Raw genomic sequence first — 17,359 nt, 5'->3', positions numbered from 1 at the left:
ACGAAGTTCAGAGAGTCGATTTCAGTACCCAAATTTCAGAATTCTAAGTGTTTTGGAACGAGACCTCCTCGACGGTCCGTCGTGGGTTCCGTCGTCTCACACAGTTTTTCCAGAAATAAAATCTGCTGCTTAAAACGACTAAACAGGTCGTTACAATAGGAGAAGAAACAAGAGAAGTACAAGATAATATAGAGTGAAAAAGATGAGTGGTTTATATTGAGGTTAGTGTAGTGAAAGAGAGAGTTGAGACATAGAAAATATTCTAAGTCTTCAACTATATTCACTATACAAAAGAGAGTATTATATGTTGAAGGAAGCTGTTCTTTTGTGGAGCTTTGGACTCTTCAACTAATCCGAGTTGTTTGAGTTATACATTGTTGTTGGGCTGTTGTATCCTGAAGGAGACAAGTCAAGAGTATTACTGCTGGATCGGTGTAGATTATGCCGCAGTGGGATTGAATCTCCTTAAAGAGAACGAGATATATGTGCCTCAGCCTAAATATTTATTTCTTCATTTTATTTTCAATTGTAATCTTGCAATTTTATTATATTGTAAGTTTTTTCACTAACAATTTTAAGGAGATTCATGTTTTGTTACAGTTTGAAAAAATGTGGATATCAAGATAGGGATCTCAACATCATTCCGCTCAAACGTCGCTCTCTTCAAGAGATGGAAGAGAAGAGGTGTACGGTAAATTATTTTTCTACTTGCTCAAAATTGGAGAAAAGGTAAAGAAAAAAAAATTTTACCTAGTATTTTCATTAATAAAGTAAATCTACTTTTCATGAAAAAAAAACTGATGTTTGAATTCTTGAAATAGTGGGGGGTATATGAAATGAGAAAAAAAAAATCATTGTGAAATTGTGATTTTTGCATCATTGAAAAATGCTAAAAGACTGTTACAAGAGCATATATATTAATTGTGGAATAAATTACATGTTATTATTTGGCTATAATGTGATGATTTTTAGCTCTAACATGAGAGTTTTAAATAAATTATGAAAACCATTTTGAGTAGTCATTTAGCATGAAATTTATGGTGAAATAAATTTCATTCTTGAAATGAAAAAAAAATATCATAAAAACATGTGATGAAGTTTTCCTTGTCAAGTCACATAATATGAAAAAAATTGTGAAAAATGCAATTTTGTTGTTTGTGTGAGTCTTGCAACTCCTTTTGATTCAATTGTGTAAGAAAGTTGTGACAAATAAAAATAAATGGAGTTTGCTAGTCTTATAAAAATATGAGCTATGTGACTAACAACTTGACTTGATGTTGTGTTTGCAATACAAGTACTTTGAAGGTACAAGCAAACTAGATGAGAAAAAAATATTGGTGTTATTTGGTGGATGAGAAAAGGAAATTATTTTTTGCTATCTCTATTATGAAGGTTGAAGTAAAAACAATAAATAAGTTAAACTTCAACTAGTGAAAAAGTGAATTGAAACACTTTATTTTGAGAAAATAATTTTTCTAATTTTGATTAAATGTGAAAGCACCAATATAGTGGTTAAATACAAATTGTTATTATGACGGTAAATTTAGACTCTAGAGGAGAAAAAAACACAATATTGTGAGATCATATTGATCGTTGGTATACCATCAATGTTGATTGTGTTAAAATTTGTGATAATCTTGCAAATTCATGAACTAAGGCCTTAGCAAGATAAAGAGTCTGAAGCACATTGAGGGGGATGAAAATTGAAGCTCATAAATTCTGAGTCATATATGAGGAAACCCAACCTGGGGACTAGAGATCCTATAACCAGGTCCAATGGGAAGAACGAATCATATGATGACTTGTTGTGAAATGCACTACTGTTAATTTTATTCAACCCTATGATGTGAGTGCATTTATCCTATAATTATTTGTGGAGGTTGAGTCTTTAAACTCTTAATGAAAGTATGTATCTCGTATGAGTGGGGTGTCAAATTATAGGAGCACCCTTGACAGATTTCACTTATGTGAGTGTGAAAGTAGGTCGCTTTCTATGAGAATGGGCTTGTTCTCAAAAACACTCATGAAACCGGGATAGCACAAGACCGTAACATGCTGGCTATTAAAGCTTATGCCAACACCTTGATTATTATGTGTATGCAATAATTCTTTATTTCTCTTAAGCAGTCATAGTTCAAGTCTGAGACCACTACTGACTCTGGAGTAAAGGTTATTGTTTTACTAAGTGAAGGTTCAATGATAGTCTACCTTTAACTAAGTTGTGAAAAACTCTTTTATCTTAATAATAAAATGAGCGGGAGATTGTTGGTGTGACATTTTAATATTAATAAAATTATATATTATATGTCACATTATATATCATGTAATGTCTATTGATAGACATTACATTTGTTCCTCTTTACTCTCATCAATTGTGAAAGAAAATGGTCATTAGTTTTTAGTAACTTATGTAATCACTAACCCTTCATAGAATCCATTATTCTATATTTATGTCTTGTAACTTATGTAACATTGAGCCATTCATTTGGCAAACTTACTATCCAATATTCTCCTATTCGTTGCAAGGAAGAATTCATCACCTATAAATAGTGTAGTTTTCATTTGTGTTAAGATAGGAGAAGAAACAAGAGAAGTACAAGAAAATATAGAGTGAAAAAGATGAGTGGTTTATATTGAGGTTAGTATAGTGAAAGAGAGGGTTGAGACATAGAAAATATTCTAAGTCTTCAACTATATTCACTATACAAAAGAGAGTATTATATGTTGAAGGACGATATTCTTTTGTGGAGCTTTGGACTCTTCAACTAATCCGGAGTTGTTTGAGTTATACACTGTTGTTGGGCTATTGTATCCTGGAGGAGACAAGTCAAGAGTATCACTACTGGATCGGTGTAGATTATGCCGCAGTGGGCTTGAATCTCCTTAAAGAAAGCGAGATATCCGTGCCTCTGCCTAAAGATTTATTTCTTCATTTTATTTTCAATTGTAATCTTGCAATTTTATTTTATTGTAAGTTTTTTCACTAACAGAATATCATGACAAATAAGAGAACAAAAACATTTATTATTTTCGTATCTGCCCAAAAATGGCCAACTAATACTTAAAAGCCCCAAAAATGGCCAAAAATTTAAGAAACACATAAACAATAAAAAAACGCCTCAAAATAATTTCAACTTGCTCCAATTACCTTAGAATGTCGTACCGAATAAGGGGCCAACACTCAACTTATTTTCGTAACTCCATGAAAATAGGCCCACAAATGACCAAAAAATTAAGAAACACACATAAACAGTATAAAAAATGCCTCAAAATTTTTTTGACTTACCCTAATGACATTAGAGTATTGTGACGAATAACAAAATAAAATTTTAGTTCTTTTCATAACTGTCCGAAAATGGCCGAATATATCTTAAATGTCTCAAAATTACCAAAAAATTAAGAAGCACTCATAAATAATACAAAAAATGTATCAAAAAAATTTTGATTTGAACTAATAACCTTAGAATATCGTCATAAATAACGGAACAAACTTTACTTCATTTCGTAACTGCCTGAAAATGACAAAATATTATCGAAATGCCCCAAAATGACCAAAAGAATCAAGAAACACACAAACAATACAAATAACGCCTCAAAATTTTTTGAGTTGCACTAATGACATCAGAATACCGTGCTACAAGAAAAACCCTTATTTACAACCAATATTTTGGGATGCACTAATAATCTCGTCTCTAAAGGTATATCTATTGGGACGAGAATATATTCTAGTCCTTATTTGTATAGTCTATTGTGAAGGTATTAAATTTGGTCTCTAAATAAATTATAACTAGTCCCAAATGGTAATTGAATGTCTTATAGCGGGACATATTCCCCCAAATTTAATACTAAATTATTAAAATAGAAAAAAAATTTCAACAAAAAGTTAGGCGCCAAACTTTTTATATTGATACTGAAAAATAAAAAAAAATAGCGTTCTGTCTTCTCAAAACTTATTGTGCAGCTGGTCGCAAAGTTGCCCTAGTTCTCTCTTCAGTGCAACGACTCCATCAGATTCTACATCTACAGTCAGAAATTTTCTACCCTAATCTGAACGTCGTCACTTTACTTTGGTCACACCTCTACCCTAAAACCGAAGCAAGTACCCTTGTTTCTCTGCTGAAAATTTCATTGCAGCAGCAGATTACAGGTTGGTTCTTCTTTCCATTGAGTTGCTCTGTTTTTTCCATAAGTTGCTTTGATGACGTTTTTTCTTGTTATATTGAAGTATTTCTTCTTCTTCCTCATCTTTTCTAACATTAAATAGGTTATTGATTTCATAATCTTGTGTTTTTTGTCCAATATGTGAAAATATTATTGGGTTGAGATTTCTAATGGATAATCTGTTTTTTTTCTTCACATAATCAAGTTTTACATGATCAGTGTTTCGATTCTTTACTAGCCAAATAAGGACTTTTTCTGTTATTCCTATTGAAAATTATATTTATATCTGAAAAAGGTTTGGACTAAATTGTTATTCTTGTTCAATAAATGTATCGTTTACCTTTAGTTATTGTGATTCACTTAGAAAGTTAAAGTGTGTTGGAGTTTGGACATATAAGCCATGTTGTAACATAAATAGTTATATATTCTGCTTCTCAAAGGTAAAAGTAATATTATTTGATTACATTAATATAATATCGTTGTATGTTTATTGATATTAGCGATTTCTAATGTTGTTAGTCTTATTTATACATTACTTTGAGGCAGCCAGTTACTCATTGCGAAATATAAGATGATGCGAGTAAATCGTCCTGAACTATTGAACAAAACCACAATGATCGCCTATTGATATTGTTACATATAGTAATTGCCTGTAGTTTCCAGAATCCTGCCTGAAGTGATCATCTGTTAGAATTTAGATATTGGTATCCAAGTTTCCAACTTATTAGTCGTATTAATTTCATGCTCATTTCGAGTCCAGTACATTGATATGAAGTTTAGCCATAACATGTATCTGCTCGCTCTCATCCCCTAATCTAATAAATGTGTAGATCTTTCTGTTTCTGTTGTGCAATTTGTTACAACTTTAGCACTTCGATTAAGGAATAATTGGACCTGAATGTCTCCTAAAATATGTAACTTGTGATATCAACTACCAAATCATTGATGAATATAGTGTCTTCACGAAAAATAGCTAAATATTTTTCACCTGAACCAAGTGATGTCCAATTTAGCCTAAACATCTGCTCAATAATAGGCATCAAGGTACCTCTGTATGCTTGTAGATGATCATTACTGCAGCTGGATGACTATGAAACACTAGTTATGTACCTCACTTTTCTAGTTGCTTCTCTCGTGGAGTGACTTTCGGTGAGGTAAACAGTAGTGTCCTGTAGTTTAGACATATATGCAATATAACATATAGTTTTTGAGGGCAATTGTGACTTAGCGATCCTAATTTTCTTGATTTTTTTAATACTAGTTGAGGCTGCGATAAATCATGTAGAACACCTTAGAGAAGCTAGTTTATGAGCAGAGTTATGTCAAACATACAATTACTTCTGTATCTATATAAATGTTTCTTCCATAACATTAATTATTAAGAGAAATCGTGTGATCTTAAACCAACTATCAAAAAGAGTTTCTTTTAATGACAAGTTACTTTAATCTTTGGAAGGCTAAAAGGAATCATGTATACATTTTTGAAGAACTAACATTTTAATTACAAGTTAGTTTATTATCTTTTTTTTTTTGATAAAGTAAAGTTGTAGTTTATTATATTTTATTTTCCATTGTACCATTTGATTGTATTTTTATTTTTGATCAAAAGATTGTGTTCCATTCATCTTTGGAACCCAAAGTTACAAGTGATTTGAGTGAGCTGTATAGCTTCCACATCAGAGAATTGATACTCCATACATTTTATCTAATCTTAAGACGCGTTAAATGCACGATGGAGAATAATATCTATACAAGTTACATCTTCCTCCAACAATTTAAAATATTAGTATTGGGGATCAAAATTCAGCCTAACAACAGTCTTCTTCATTGTGTTCGTACCGAGGGAACTTCCATCTATCAATATTCAAAAGTACCTTGATTTCTTTTGGGAGTTTGTTGAAGTTAGTGTAGATGTGAACTTGGTTTCAATTATGTACTAAAAAGACAATCTATCATCCACTTTGTAAGTTTCACCATGTATAGTAGTTGCTTGTAATCATGTATTGGTTTAACAGATCTTTATTATCTTTAATAGTTTCTTCGATCTTCCATGGTGTTTTCCTTTCATTATTCACACAATTGTGCAACAAAAATTAAAGGAATCAGTTTCATAAATAGTTTTTTGATACCTTTCCCAATACACCAGTTATGTCCAAACAACGTGACTTTAGTCTCGAACTAGTTATTAGTGCCATCTCCTCAAGGTTCTGAGAATGCCATGGTGAATCTGATTGTAACAAGTTGTGTTGATCTTATTACTTTTCTTATTCTTTATATTATTTAATATAAGTTGTGTGTAATTTTCATGGTTATGGCTCCTAGTATGGAATGGATGAAACTTGTTGACGAAACCTACTTAGTTGGTCTGCAAAATTTTTTAGATTATGCTTTCGAAAAGCAGGAGAGGTATATGAAATGCAACGTTCATGTATCAAATTCTGCAATACAACTTTGGGGACTCGTAAAATAGTTGAGACACATTTTCTGTTTCAACTGAATAACAAATATTTGATGCTCAACAATCACATGTCTAACTACCTACTCACTGTTTATGTACCGCCGCGCAAGGTGTTACATTATAAATTCGACGATTCCAGCCCCTTCGTTAACGCGGTAGCATCCTATCGAGGCTCGGAGGGTCAAGAGATTGTGCCAAACTCCAGCCCAACCGTTGGGGGTTTCTTGTAGGCAAGGATGAACATTTAATGCCCACCATGTCCAGCCAAGAACACCCCCCAATGCTGAGAACAAAATTTGTGCAGCAGTTTCTCAAAGTGACAATAAAGTAGAAAAGCAAATCTGCCCACTTTTTCAGCCTTGTAAAAACTGCCACATGCTGGAATTTGTTCCCAAACGTTTTAACTTACTTATAAGCCCTTTGTATATTGTTTTAGGCAACATATCTTGTATCTCATCTTGTAAAAAGATACTTGGAGAAAATATTGGAAAATTGGCTCTTGCCTCCCAAAGAACTTTGTCTTCCTTACTTGCTTCCCTCACTGTTTTGTGGCCTTGTTTGTTTGACTGTCTTGCTTGTTGTTTCCTTGTGTGTTTGGTTGGCTGTTGGACTGAGTTTTGAAGAGTCGTGCAAGCCTTCATATACTGTCCCACGAGGTGAAAATTTGACCCCGTGACAAGTGGTATCAGAGCATCGGTCGAAGCATGACGTCGAAGTCCCAACGGAATGAGGAGGCTGTCCAAGACAAGGAGCCCAAAGTTCGGAAGGATCCTTCCTAGAAACGTGACAAGAGCAAGTAAGAGAACCTTCTTGTAACCCTTCTCTTGGTAGTAGAGCTGCTGGTGAAGAGGGGGAAGGTGCGGACAATAGCCAACACGATGAGAAAATCATCGGAGTTGAGGCGGGGTTGTCGGCCTTAAATAGAAGGATTGTTGTTGTTGAGAACAACTTAAGTTCCCTCGAATCTGTAGCCATTGAAGGGCTGGACGAGGTCAAGAACAACCTTGTTGAGCTTGAGGAAGTTCACAAAGAGGGTTTATCCAACCTCGAACTCAAGCTCAACGAGGCCATCTCTTCCCTTCAAAGAGAGGTTGAGGCACTAAAACGGCAGGTTGATGAGGCTGCTGAGATGGGGGTTGCTGCTCCCGTTACTGTGCGTGAGACACGCATTGAGGCTCTCAAACCCAAGGAATTTCGTGGAGAAAGGAGTGCTCAAGACGTGGAAAATTTCTTGTGGCAGATGGATGCTTACTTTGAGCACGTAAACATGCAAAACGAGGCTGCCAAAATCAGAACGGCAGCCATGTATCTGACTGATACGACAATGTTGTGGTGGCGAAGGAAGAAGGCGGACATGGAGAAGGGGGTTTGCTGTATTGACGGCTTGGAGCAGTTCAAGGTAGAACTCAAACGTCAATTCTACCCACAAAATGTTGTCCATGAGGCCCGTCGGAGGTTGAGGGAGTTAAAACAAACTTCCTCTATTCGGGACTATGTGAAAGAGTTCACGAAATTGACACTCCAAATTCCGAGCTTGACCAGCGAAGACTTGCTGTTTTACTTTATGGATGGACTCCAGAACTGGCCAAACAAGAGCTTCAAAGACGTCAAGTTCACGACGTGGACGAGGCGATAGTAGTGGCAGAATCGCTCAACGATTTTCGGGCAGATGCGGCAAATGGGAGGGATAATCGGAGCAAAACTATTCCTCCCAAGGTTGACAACAACAGGAACAAAAGCAGACCGAATCCAAACCGAGGCAGCGACACGAGAAGTAACACTCGTGATCAACCTTCTAATTTCCGCAAGAGTTACGAGAACCGCAAGAAAGGCGCTCCTCATCGTGAAGGTTGTTATATTTGTGGGGAGACGACGCATGCTGCTCGTTATTGTCCACCCTTGAGAAAATTGAGTGCTATGGTGGCTGCCGAAAAGCAGCAAGAGAAGGCTGCGACGCAAACCGGAGGTTCTGCCGGGGAGCAACGGGGTAGAATAGCGGGACGGACAAGGGAAAGAACGTTGCTGTTGGTATGTTCAATCATATGGCTTTGTTTAATCATATTTCAATTGCTGCTTTGGCTGCTCAACCGGCTAGTATCAAGCCGCGGGAATCACTGTTTGTCGATGCCAAGTTAAATGGCAAGGACGTGCGAATTATGGTAGACACCGGTGCAACGCATAATTTTGTGACGGAACAGAATGCCAAGGAGCTTGGCCTGAATTATGTTGCCAGCAACACCATGTTGAAGACAGTCAATGCCACTCCCACTTCCGTCCATGGCTTTGCTCCTAAAGTCCCTATCGATTTAGGAGATTGGACGGGGCTGACCGACTTCACCATTGCACCGATGGACGTGTTCGATGTAATTTTGGGGATGGACTTTTGGTACGAGGTTAACGCGTTTATCTCACCGCGTCACAACCAGTTGCACATCAGCGACACCGGAGGCTCATGCGTGGTACCCCTTATTCGGGTACCACAAAATGGGATGCACTTATCGGCGATGCAGATTATTAAGGGCTTCAAGAGAGGTGAACCAACCTTTCTTGCTGCCCTTGTTGGAGGCGTCGAAAGCTGTTTCGAGGCGGTTCCATTGCCTCATTGCATTGAGCAGGTCCTTAGCTACAATAGGGATGTGTTGCCGGAAGAGCTTCCCCAACGGCTGCCACCCCGAAGGGAAGTTGATCATCAAATTGAGTTGGTTCCCGGGGCAAAGCTGCCTGCCATGACGCCTTATCGTATGGCGCCCCCGAAACTGGAAGAATTGAGGAAACAGCTCAAGGAGCTGCTTGATTCGGGACACATCAGGCCGTCTACGGCGCCGTTTGGTGCGCCTGTCTTGTTTCAAAAGAAGGAGGGGACGCTGCGACTATGTATCGATTACCGGGCCCTCAATAAGGTCACGGTGAAGAACAAGTATCCAATTCCCTTGATTGCTGATTTATTTGATAGATTGAGGCAGGCCAAAGTGTTCACGAAGATGGATTTGAGGAAGGGTTATTACCAAGTTCGGATTGCCGAGGGTGATGAACCCAAGACGACTTGTGTGACGCGCTATGGTGCCTTCGAGTGGCTGGTCATGCCCTTTGGCTTGACGAATGCACCAATGACGTTCTGTACGTTGATGAACAAGCTGTTCCACCAATACTTGGATCAGTTTGTGGTGATTTATTTAGACGATATCGTCGTCTATAACGATAGCATGGAGGATCACGTGGAGCACTTGTGCAAAGTGTTCAAGGTTTTGCGCGACAATGACTTGTGCGTGAAGCGGGAGAAATGCAGCTTCGCTCAACCTACTGTCCAATTCCTCGGGCATACAATCAGCCATGGCGAGATAAGGATGGACGGCGACAAGGTGGAAGCTATTAAGAATTGGGAGGCTCCAACGAAGGTACCCGAATTGCGGTCCTTCCTTGGCCTTGCCAATTATTATCGACGCTTTATTTTAAGCTATTCAGCTATTGCAACCCCACTCACCGATTTGCTGAAGAAGAACCGTGAGTGGGAATGGTCGGATGCTTGTCAAGCTGCCTTCGAGAGGCTTAAGGCTGTTGTGACGGAAGAACCTGTTTTGGCCTTGCCTGATTTCACTAAGGCGTTTGAGGTTCACACTGATGCGTCGGACTTTGCTATTGGTGGCGTCCTAATGCAAGAGGGCCACCCGATAGCAATTGAAAGCAGAAAGTTGAATGAGGCGGAGAGGAGGTACTCTGCTCATGAGAGGGAGATGACGGCTGTAGTTCACTGTCTTAGAACTTGGCGTCATTACGTGTTGGGTGCTCACTTTGTCGTCAAGACGGACAACGTCGCGACGACGTATTTTCAATGTCAAAAGAAGCTGACTGCTAAGAAGGCCCGTTGGCGGGATTTCTTGGCAGAATTCAATTTCACGTTCGAGTACAAGCCGGGGAAAGCTAATGTTGTTGCCAACGCGCTTAGTCGCAAGGCTGCTTTGGCTGCTATTGTGAGCTCGAGTTGCAGCTTGATTGTTGAAGAGATCAAGGAGGGCATGCAGCATGATCCCGTAGCGAAACAACTCTTCGCCTTGGCCCAACAAGGCAAGACGAAGAAATTCTGGGAAGAGGATGGTCTGCTCTATACTACAGGCAGGCGTGTGTACGTTCCGAAGTGGGCTAACCTTCGGCGTACGTTGATCAAAGAGGGGCACAACACTGCTTGGGCTGGTCATCCTGGGCAGAAGAGAACTTTAGCCTTGATAGAGGCTTCTTACTATTGGCCTCGGATGCGGGACGACATCGAGGCGTATGTGCGGACTTGTCTAATTTGTCAACAAGACAAGGTCGAGACGAAGGCGCCGTGTGGATTGCTTGAGCCGCTGCCGATTGCCGAAAAGCCTTGGGACAGCGTTACGATGGATTTCATTACTTGCTTGCCGAACTCGGAAGGGTTCGGGACGATTATGGTCGTGGTGGATCGCTTCTCAAAGTCCGCACATACGCCTCGATGTCGTCCCGCATCCTAGGCCAATAATAAGAAGCCTCTATCAAGGCTAAAGTTCTCTTCTGCCCAGGATGACCAGCCCAAGCAGTGTCGTGCCCCTCTTTGATCAACGTACGCCGAAGGTTAGCCCACTTCGGAACGTACACACGCCTGCCTGTAGTATAGAGCAGACCATCCTCTTCCCAGAATTTCTTCGTCTTGCCTTGTTGGGCCAAGGCGAAGAGTTGTTTCGCTACGGGATCATGCTGCATGCCCTCTTTTATCTCCTCAACAATAGAGCTGCAACTCGAGCTCACGATTGCAGCCAAGGCAGCCTTGCGACTAAGCGCGTCGGCAACAACATTAGCCTTCCCCGGCTTGTACTCAAACGTGAAATTGAATTCCGCCAAGAAATCCTGCCAACGGGCCTGCTTAGCAGTCAGCTTCTTTTGAGATTGAAAATACGTCGTCGCGAAGTTGTTCGTCTTGATGACAAAGTGAGCACCCAACACGTAATGACGCCAAGTTCTAAGACAATGAACTACAGCCGTCATCTCCCTCTCATGAGCAGAGTACCTCCTCTCCGCCTCATTCAACTTTCTGCTTTCAAATGCTATCGGGTGGCCCTCTTGCATTAGGACGCCACCAATAGAAAAGTCTGATGCATCAGCGTGAACCTCAAACGCCTTAGTGAAATCAGGTAAGGCCAAAACAGGTTCTTCCGTGACAGCAGCCTTAAGCCTCTTGAAGGCAGCTTGACAAGCATCCGACCATTCCCACTCACGGTTCTTCTTCAGCAAATCAGTGAGTGGGGCTGCAATAGCTGAATAGCTGAAAATAAAGCGTCGATAATAATTGGCAAGGCCAAGGAAGGACCGTAATTCGGGTACCTTCGTTGGAGCCTCCCAATTCTTAATAGCTTCTAACTTGTCGCCGTCCATCCTTATTTCGCCATGGCTGATTGTATGCCCGAGGAATTGGACAGTAGGTTGAGCGAAGCTGCATTTCTCCCGCTTCACGCACAAGTCATTGTCGCGCAAAACCTTGAACACTTCGCACAAGTGCTCCACGTGATCCTCCATGCTATCGCTATAGACGACAATATCGTCTAAATAAATCACCACAAACTGATCCAAGTATTGGTGGAACCACTTGTTCATCAGTGTACAGAACGTCGCCGGTGCATTCGTCAAGTCAAAGGGCATGACCAGCCACTCGAAGTCACCATAGCGCGTCACACAACTCGTCTTGGGTTCATCACCTTCGGCAATCCGAACTTGGTAATAACCCTTCTTCAAATCCATCTTCGTGAACACTTGGGCCTGCCCCAATCTATCAAACAAATCAGCAATCAAGGGAATTGAATATTTGTTCTTCACCGTGACCTTGTTGAGGGCCCGATAATCGATACATAATCGCAGCGTCCCCTCCTTCTTCTTTTGAAACAAGACAGGCGCCCCAAACGGCGCCTTAGACGGCCTGATGTGTCCCGAATCAAGCAACTCCTTGAGCTGCTTCCTCAATTCTTCCAGTTCCGGGGGCGCCATACGATAAGGCGTCATGGCAGGCGGCTTTGCCCCGGAAACTAACTCAATCTGGTGATCAACTTCTCTTCGGGGTGGCAGCCGTTGGGGAAGTTCTTCCGGCATCACGTCCCTATTGTTGCTAAGGACCTGCTCAATGCAATGAGGCAATGGAACTGCCTCGGAACAACTTTCGACGCCTCCAACAAGGGTAGTAAGAAAGGTTGGTTCACCTCTCTTGAAACCCTTAACAATCTGCATCGCCGATAAGTGCATCCCGTTTTGTGGTACCCGAATAAGGGGTACCACACATGAGCCTCCGGTGTCGCTGATGTGCAGCTGGTTGTGACGCGGTGAAATAAACGCATTGACTTCGTACCAACAGTCCAGCCCCAAAATTACATCAAACACGTCCATAGGTGCAATGGTGAAGTCGGTCTGCCCCGTCCAATCTCCTAAATCAATGGGGACTTTAGGAGCAAAGCCATGGACGGAAGTGGGAGTGGCATTGACTGTCTTCAGCAATGTATTGCTGGCAACATAATTCAGGCCAAGCTCCTTGGCCTTCTGTTCCGTCACAAAGTTATGCGTTGCACTGGTGTCTACCATAATTCGCACGTCTTTGCCATTCAACTTGGCATCGACAAACAGTGATTCACGCGACCTGATACTAGCCTGTTGAGCAGCCAAAGCAACAATTGAAATATGATTAAACAAGGACATATGGTTGAACATACCAACAACAACGTTCTTTCCCTTGTCCGTCCCGCTATTCTGCCCCCGTTGCTCCCCGGCAGAACCTCCGGTTTGCGTCGCAGCCTTCTCTTGCTGCTTTTCGGCAGCCACCATAGCACTCAATTTTCTCAAGGATGGACAATAACGAGCAGCACGTCGTCTCCCCACAAATATAACAACCTTCACGATGAGGAGCGCCTTTCTTGAGGTTCTCGTAACTCTTGCGGAAATTAGAAGGTTGATCACAGGTGTTAACTCTCGTGTCGCTGCCTCGATTGGGAGTTGGTCTGCCTTTGTTCCTGTTGTTGTCAACCTTGGGAGGAATAGTTTTGCTCCGATTATCCCTCCCCTTTGCCACATCTGCCCGGAAATCGTTGAGCGATTCTGCAACTACTATCGCCTCGTCCACGTCGTGAACTTGACGTCTTTGAAGCTCTTGTTTGGCCCAGTTCTGGAGTCCATCCATGAAGTAAAACAGCAAGTCTTCGCTGGTCAAGCTCGGAATTTGGAGTGTCAATTTCGTGAACTCTTTCACATAGTCCCGAATAGAGGAAGTTTGTTTTAACTCCCTCAACCTCCGACGGGCCTCATAGACAATATTTTGTGGGTAGAATTGACGTTTGAGTTCTACCTTGAACTGCTCCCAGCCGTCAATACAACAAACCCCCTTCTCCATGTCCGCCTTCTTCCTTCGCCACCACAACATTGCCGTATCAGTCAGATACATGGCTGTCGTTCTGATTTTGGCAGCCTCGTTTTGCATGTTTACGTGCTCAAAGTAAGCATCCATCTGCCACAAGAAATTTTCCACGTCTTGAGCACTCCTTTCCCCACGAAATTCCTTGGGTTTGGGAGCCTCAATGCGTGTCTCACGCACAGTAACGGGAGCAGCAACCCCCATCTCGGCAGCCTCATCAACCTGCCGTTTTAGTGCCTCAACCTCTCTTTGAAGGGAAGAGATGACCTCGTTGAGCTTGAGTTCGAGGTTGGACAAACCCTCTTTGTGAACTTCCTCAAGCTCAACAAGGTTGTTCTTCACCTCGTCCAGCCCTTCAATGGCTACAGATTCGAGGGAACTAAAGTTGTTCTCAACAACAACAATCCTTCTATTTAAGGCCGACAACCCCGCCTTAACTCCGATGATTTTCTCATCGAGTTAGCTATTGTCCGCACCTTCCCCCTCTTCACCAGCAGCCCTACTACCAAGAGAAGGGTTACAAGAAGGTTCTCTTACCTTGCTCTTGTCACGTTTCTTGGAAGGATCCTTTCGAACTTCGAGCTCCTTGTCTTGGACAGCTTCCTCATTCTGTTGGGACTTCGACGTCATGCTTCGACCGATGCTCTGATACCACTTGTCACGGGGTCAAATTTTCACCTCGTGGGACAATATATGAAGGCTTGCACGACTCTTCAAAACTCAGTCCAACAGTCAACCAAACACACAAGGAAACAACAAGCAAGACAGTCAAACAAACAAGGCCACAAAACAGTGAGGGAAGCAAGTAAGGAAGACAAAGTTCATTGGGAGGCAATAGCCAATTTTCCAATATTTTCTCCAAGTATCTTTTACAAGATGAGATACAAGATATGCTGCCTAAAACAATATACAAAGGGCTTATAAGTAAGTTAAAACGTTTGGGAACAAATTCCAAAAGAAAGGCTACAAGTGGCAGTCTTTACAAGGCTGAAAAAGTGGGCAGATTTGCTTTTCTACTTTATTGCAACTTGGAGAAACTGCTGCACAGATTTTGTCCTCAACATTGGGGGGTGTTCTTGGCTGGACATGGTGGGCATTAAATGTTCATCCTTGCCTACAAGAAACCCCCAACGGTTGGGCTGGAGTTTGGCACAATCTCTTGACCCTCCGAGCCTCGGTAGGATGCTGCCGCGTTAACGAAGGGGCTGGAATCGTCGGATTTTAATGTAACGCCTTGCGGGGCGGTACACTGCTGCCCCGTTGCTAACTCAAAAGGACTTCTCCCCGTCGATGCCGGTTTGAAGAGTCCGGGTGCCTACCATATGGCGAAAGCCTGGGAGGAATAAGTCGACCTTGCACGGTCATATCTTGATAAGGCAGCCCGGAAAATGAAAAAGTTTGCTGATCGGAAGCGGCGTCCGGTTGATTACCGAATTGGGGATCGAGTTATGGTGAAACTCAAACCAAGGCAGTTCAAGTCATTGCGGAGTGTGAGTCAAAGTTTGATTCGCAAGTATGAGGGGCCTTTTGAGATCATTGCCAAGGCTGGCAAGATTTCATATCGAGTAGACATGCCCCATCATTTGAAGATTTACCCCGTCTTCCATGCGAGCCAATTGAAACCGTATTTTGAAGATATGGAAGACAAATAGCAAGGGCAGTCCGGGAGAGCTAGAATTTTCATCACACCGCCAATCGTGGACAAGCAGATTGAGGCCATAATTGATTATCAACTTGTTCGTGGAAAGGGCTGGAACAACTCAAGCTCGCAGTTCCTAGTTCATTGGAAAGGGACGGCACCAGAGGAGGCAACATGGGAAAAGTATGAGGACTTGTGGCAGTTTCGCGATAAGGTCCACAATTATTTGCAGTTGTGTGGCGTCGGGGTCGTCGCCAAATCAGGTGGGGGAGAGTGTATCGCCCCGCAAGGCGTTACATTAAAATCCGACGATTCCAGCTCCTTCGTTAACGCGGCAGCATCCTATCGAGGCTCGGAGGGTCAAGAGATTGTGCCAAGCTCCAGCCCAACCGTTGGGGGTTTCTTGTAGGCAAGGATGAACATTTAATGCCCACCATGTCCAGCCAAGAACACCCCCCAATGCTGAGGACAAAATCTGTGCAGCAGTTTCTCCAAGTGGCAATAAAGCAGAAAAGCAAATCTGCCCATTTTTTCAGCCTTATAAAGACTGCCACTTGTAGCCTTTCTTTTGGAATTTGTTCCCAAACGTTTTAACTTACTTATAAGCCCTTTGTATGTTGTTTTAGGCAGCATATCTTGTATCTCATCTTGTAAAAAGATACTTGGAGAAAATATTGGAAAATTGGCTCTTGCCTCCCAAAGAACTTTGTCTTTCTTGCATTGCTTTCCTTACTGTTTTGTGGGCTGTTTGTTTGACTGTCTTGCTTATTGTTTCTTGTGTGTTTGGTTGGCTGTTGGACTGAGTTTTGAAGAGCTGTGCAAGCCTTCATATACTGTCCCACGAGGTGAAAATTTGACCCCGTGACAGTTTAGCTCCATTGCTAACTGTAGAGGATTTTGATTTTTAATCTTTGTAAGTAAGTTAGTAGACTTGCTTATATGATTGATCCTTAGTTGCTTGTTTTCGACATATTTTTTCATTTTGGAAGGTATTTTCAACTTTTTCCTCTGAACTGTTTGGAGAAATAGTAATTTTCAGCTTTGTACCGTTGTAATTCAACTGATTGTTGCTACTTTATTTCTCTGTATGTTCATTAGGTTGCCTCTCGTTTTCTGACTAGGAGTTTGTTGCTTCTCTGTTTCCCATTTACGGTCGTGATCTTGCTTATTTTGTCTCTGTTTCTTTCTTGTTTTGATGATAGAGATAGCTGGTTTAAATATGATCTTTCTTTTCTTTTTTTTGGAGCAATTCTTTTCATTTTCTTATTCTTTATTCATACATAATCTCTTGTTAGCGGAAACGTGAAACTAAAGAACAAGGAAGAACAACAATATTTAACGTGGTTCGGATCAAAATGATCCTACGTCCACCAAAGAACAACTGCACCAATATTTATTTCACTATACAAAGAATATAAGTGAAATACTACAAGAGAGAGAACACAATGCCTTAGAAGGTGAGAAGGCAAGTGAAAGGATGATTTGAAAATGAATTAAGAGCTACCTATTTATAGGAATAAATTCATCCTATTGATGTCATCCATGACATCACTATGTGTCAAAATTGTCAAGGTTAAGATAGCAAACCATTTTATGGTTTGCCTAACTTTCACCTACCAAGATACAATCTTTGACTTGTATTTTGTACTAATTATCTTCCTACCAAATATTCATATTAATTCATCTTCCATTTAGTTTGATT

The sequence above is a fragment of the Solanum pennellii genome, chromosome 2 (genome assembly GCF_001406875.1).
Source record: "Solanum pennellii chromosome 2, SPENNV200".
Lineage (NCBI taxonomy): Eukaryota > Viridiplantae > Streptophyta > Magnoliopsida > Solanales > Solanaceae > Solanum > Solanum pennellii.
This window is presented reverse-complemented; position numbering follows the sequence as displayed.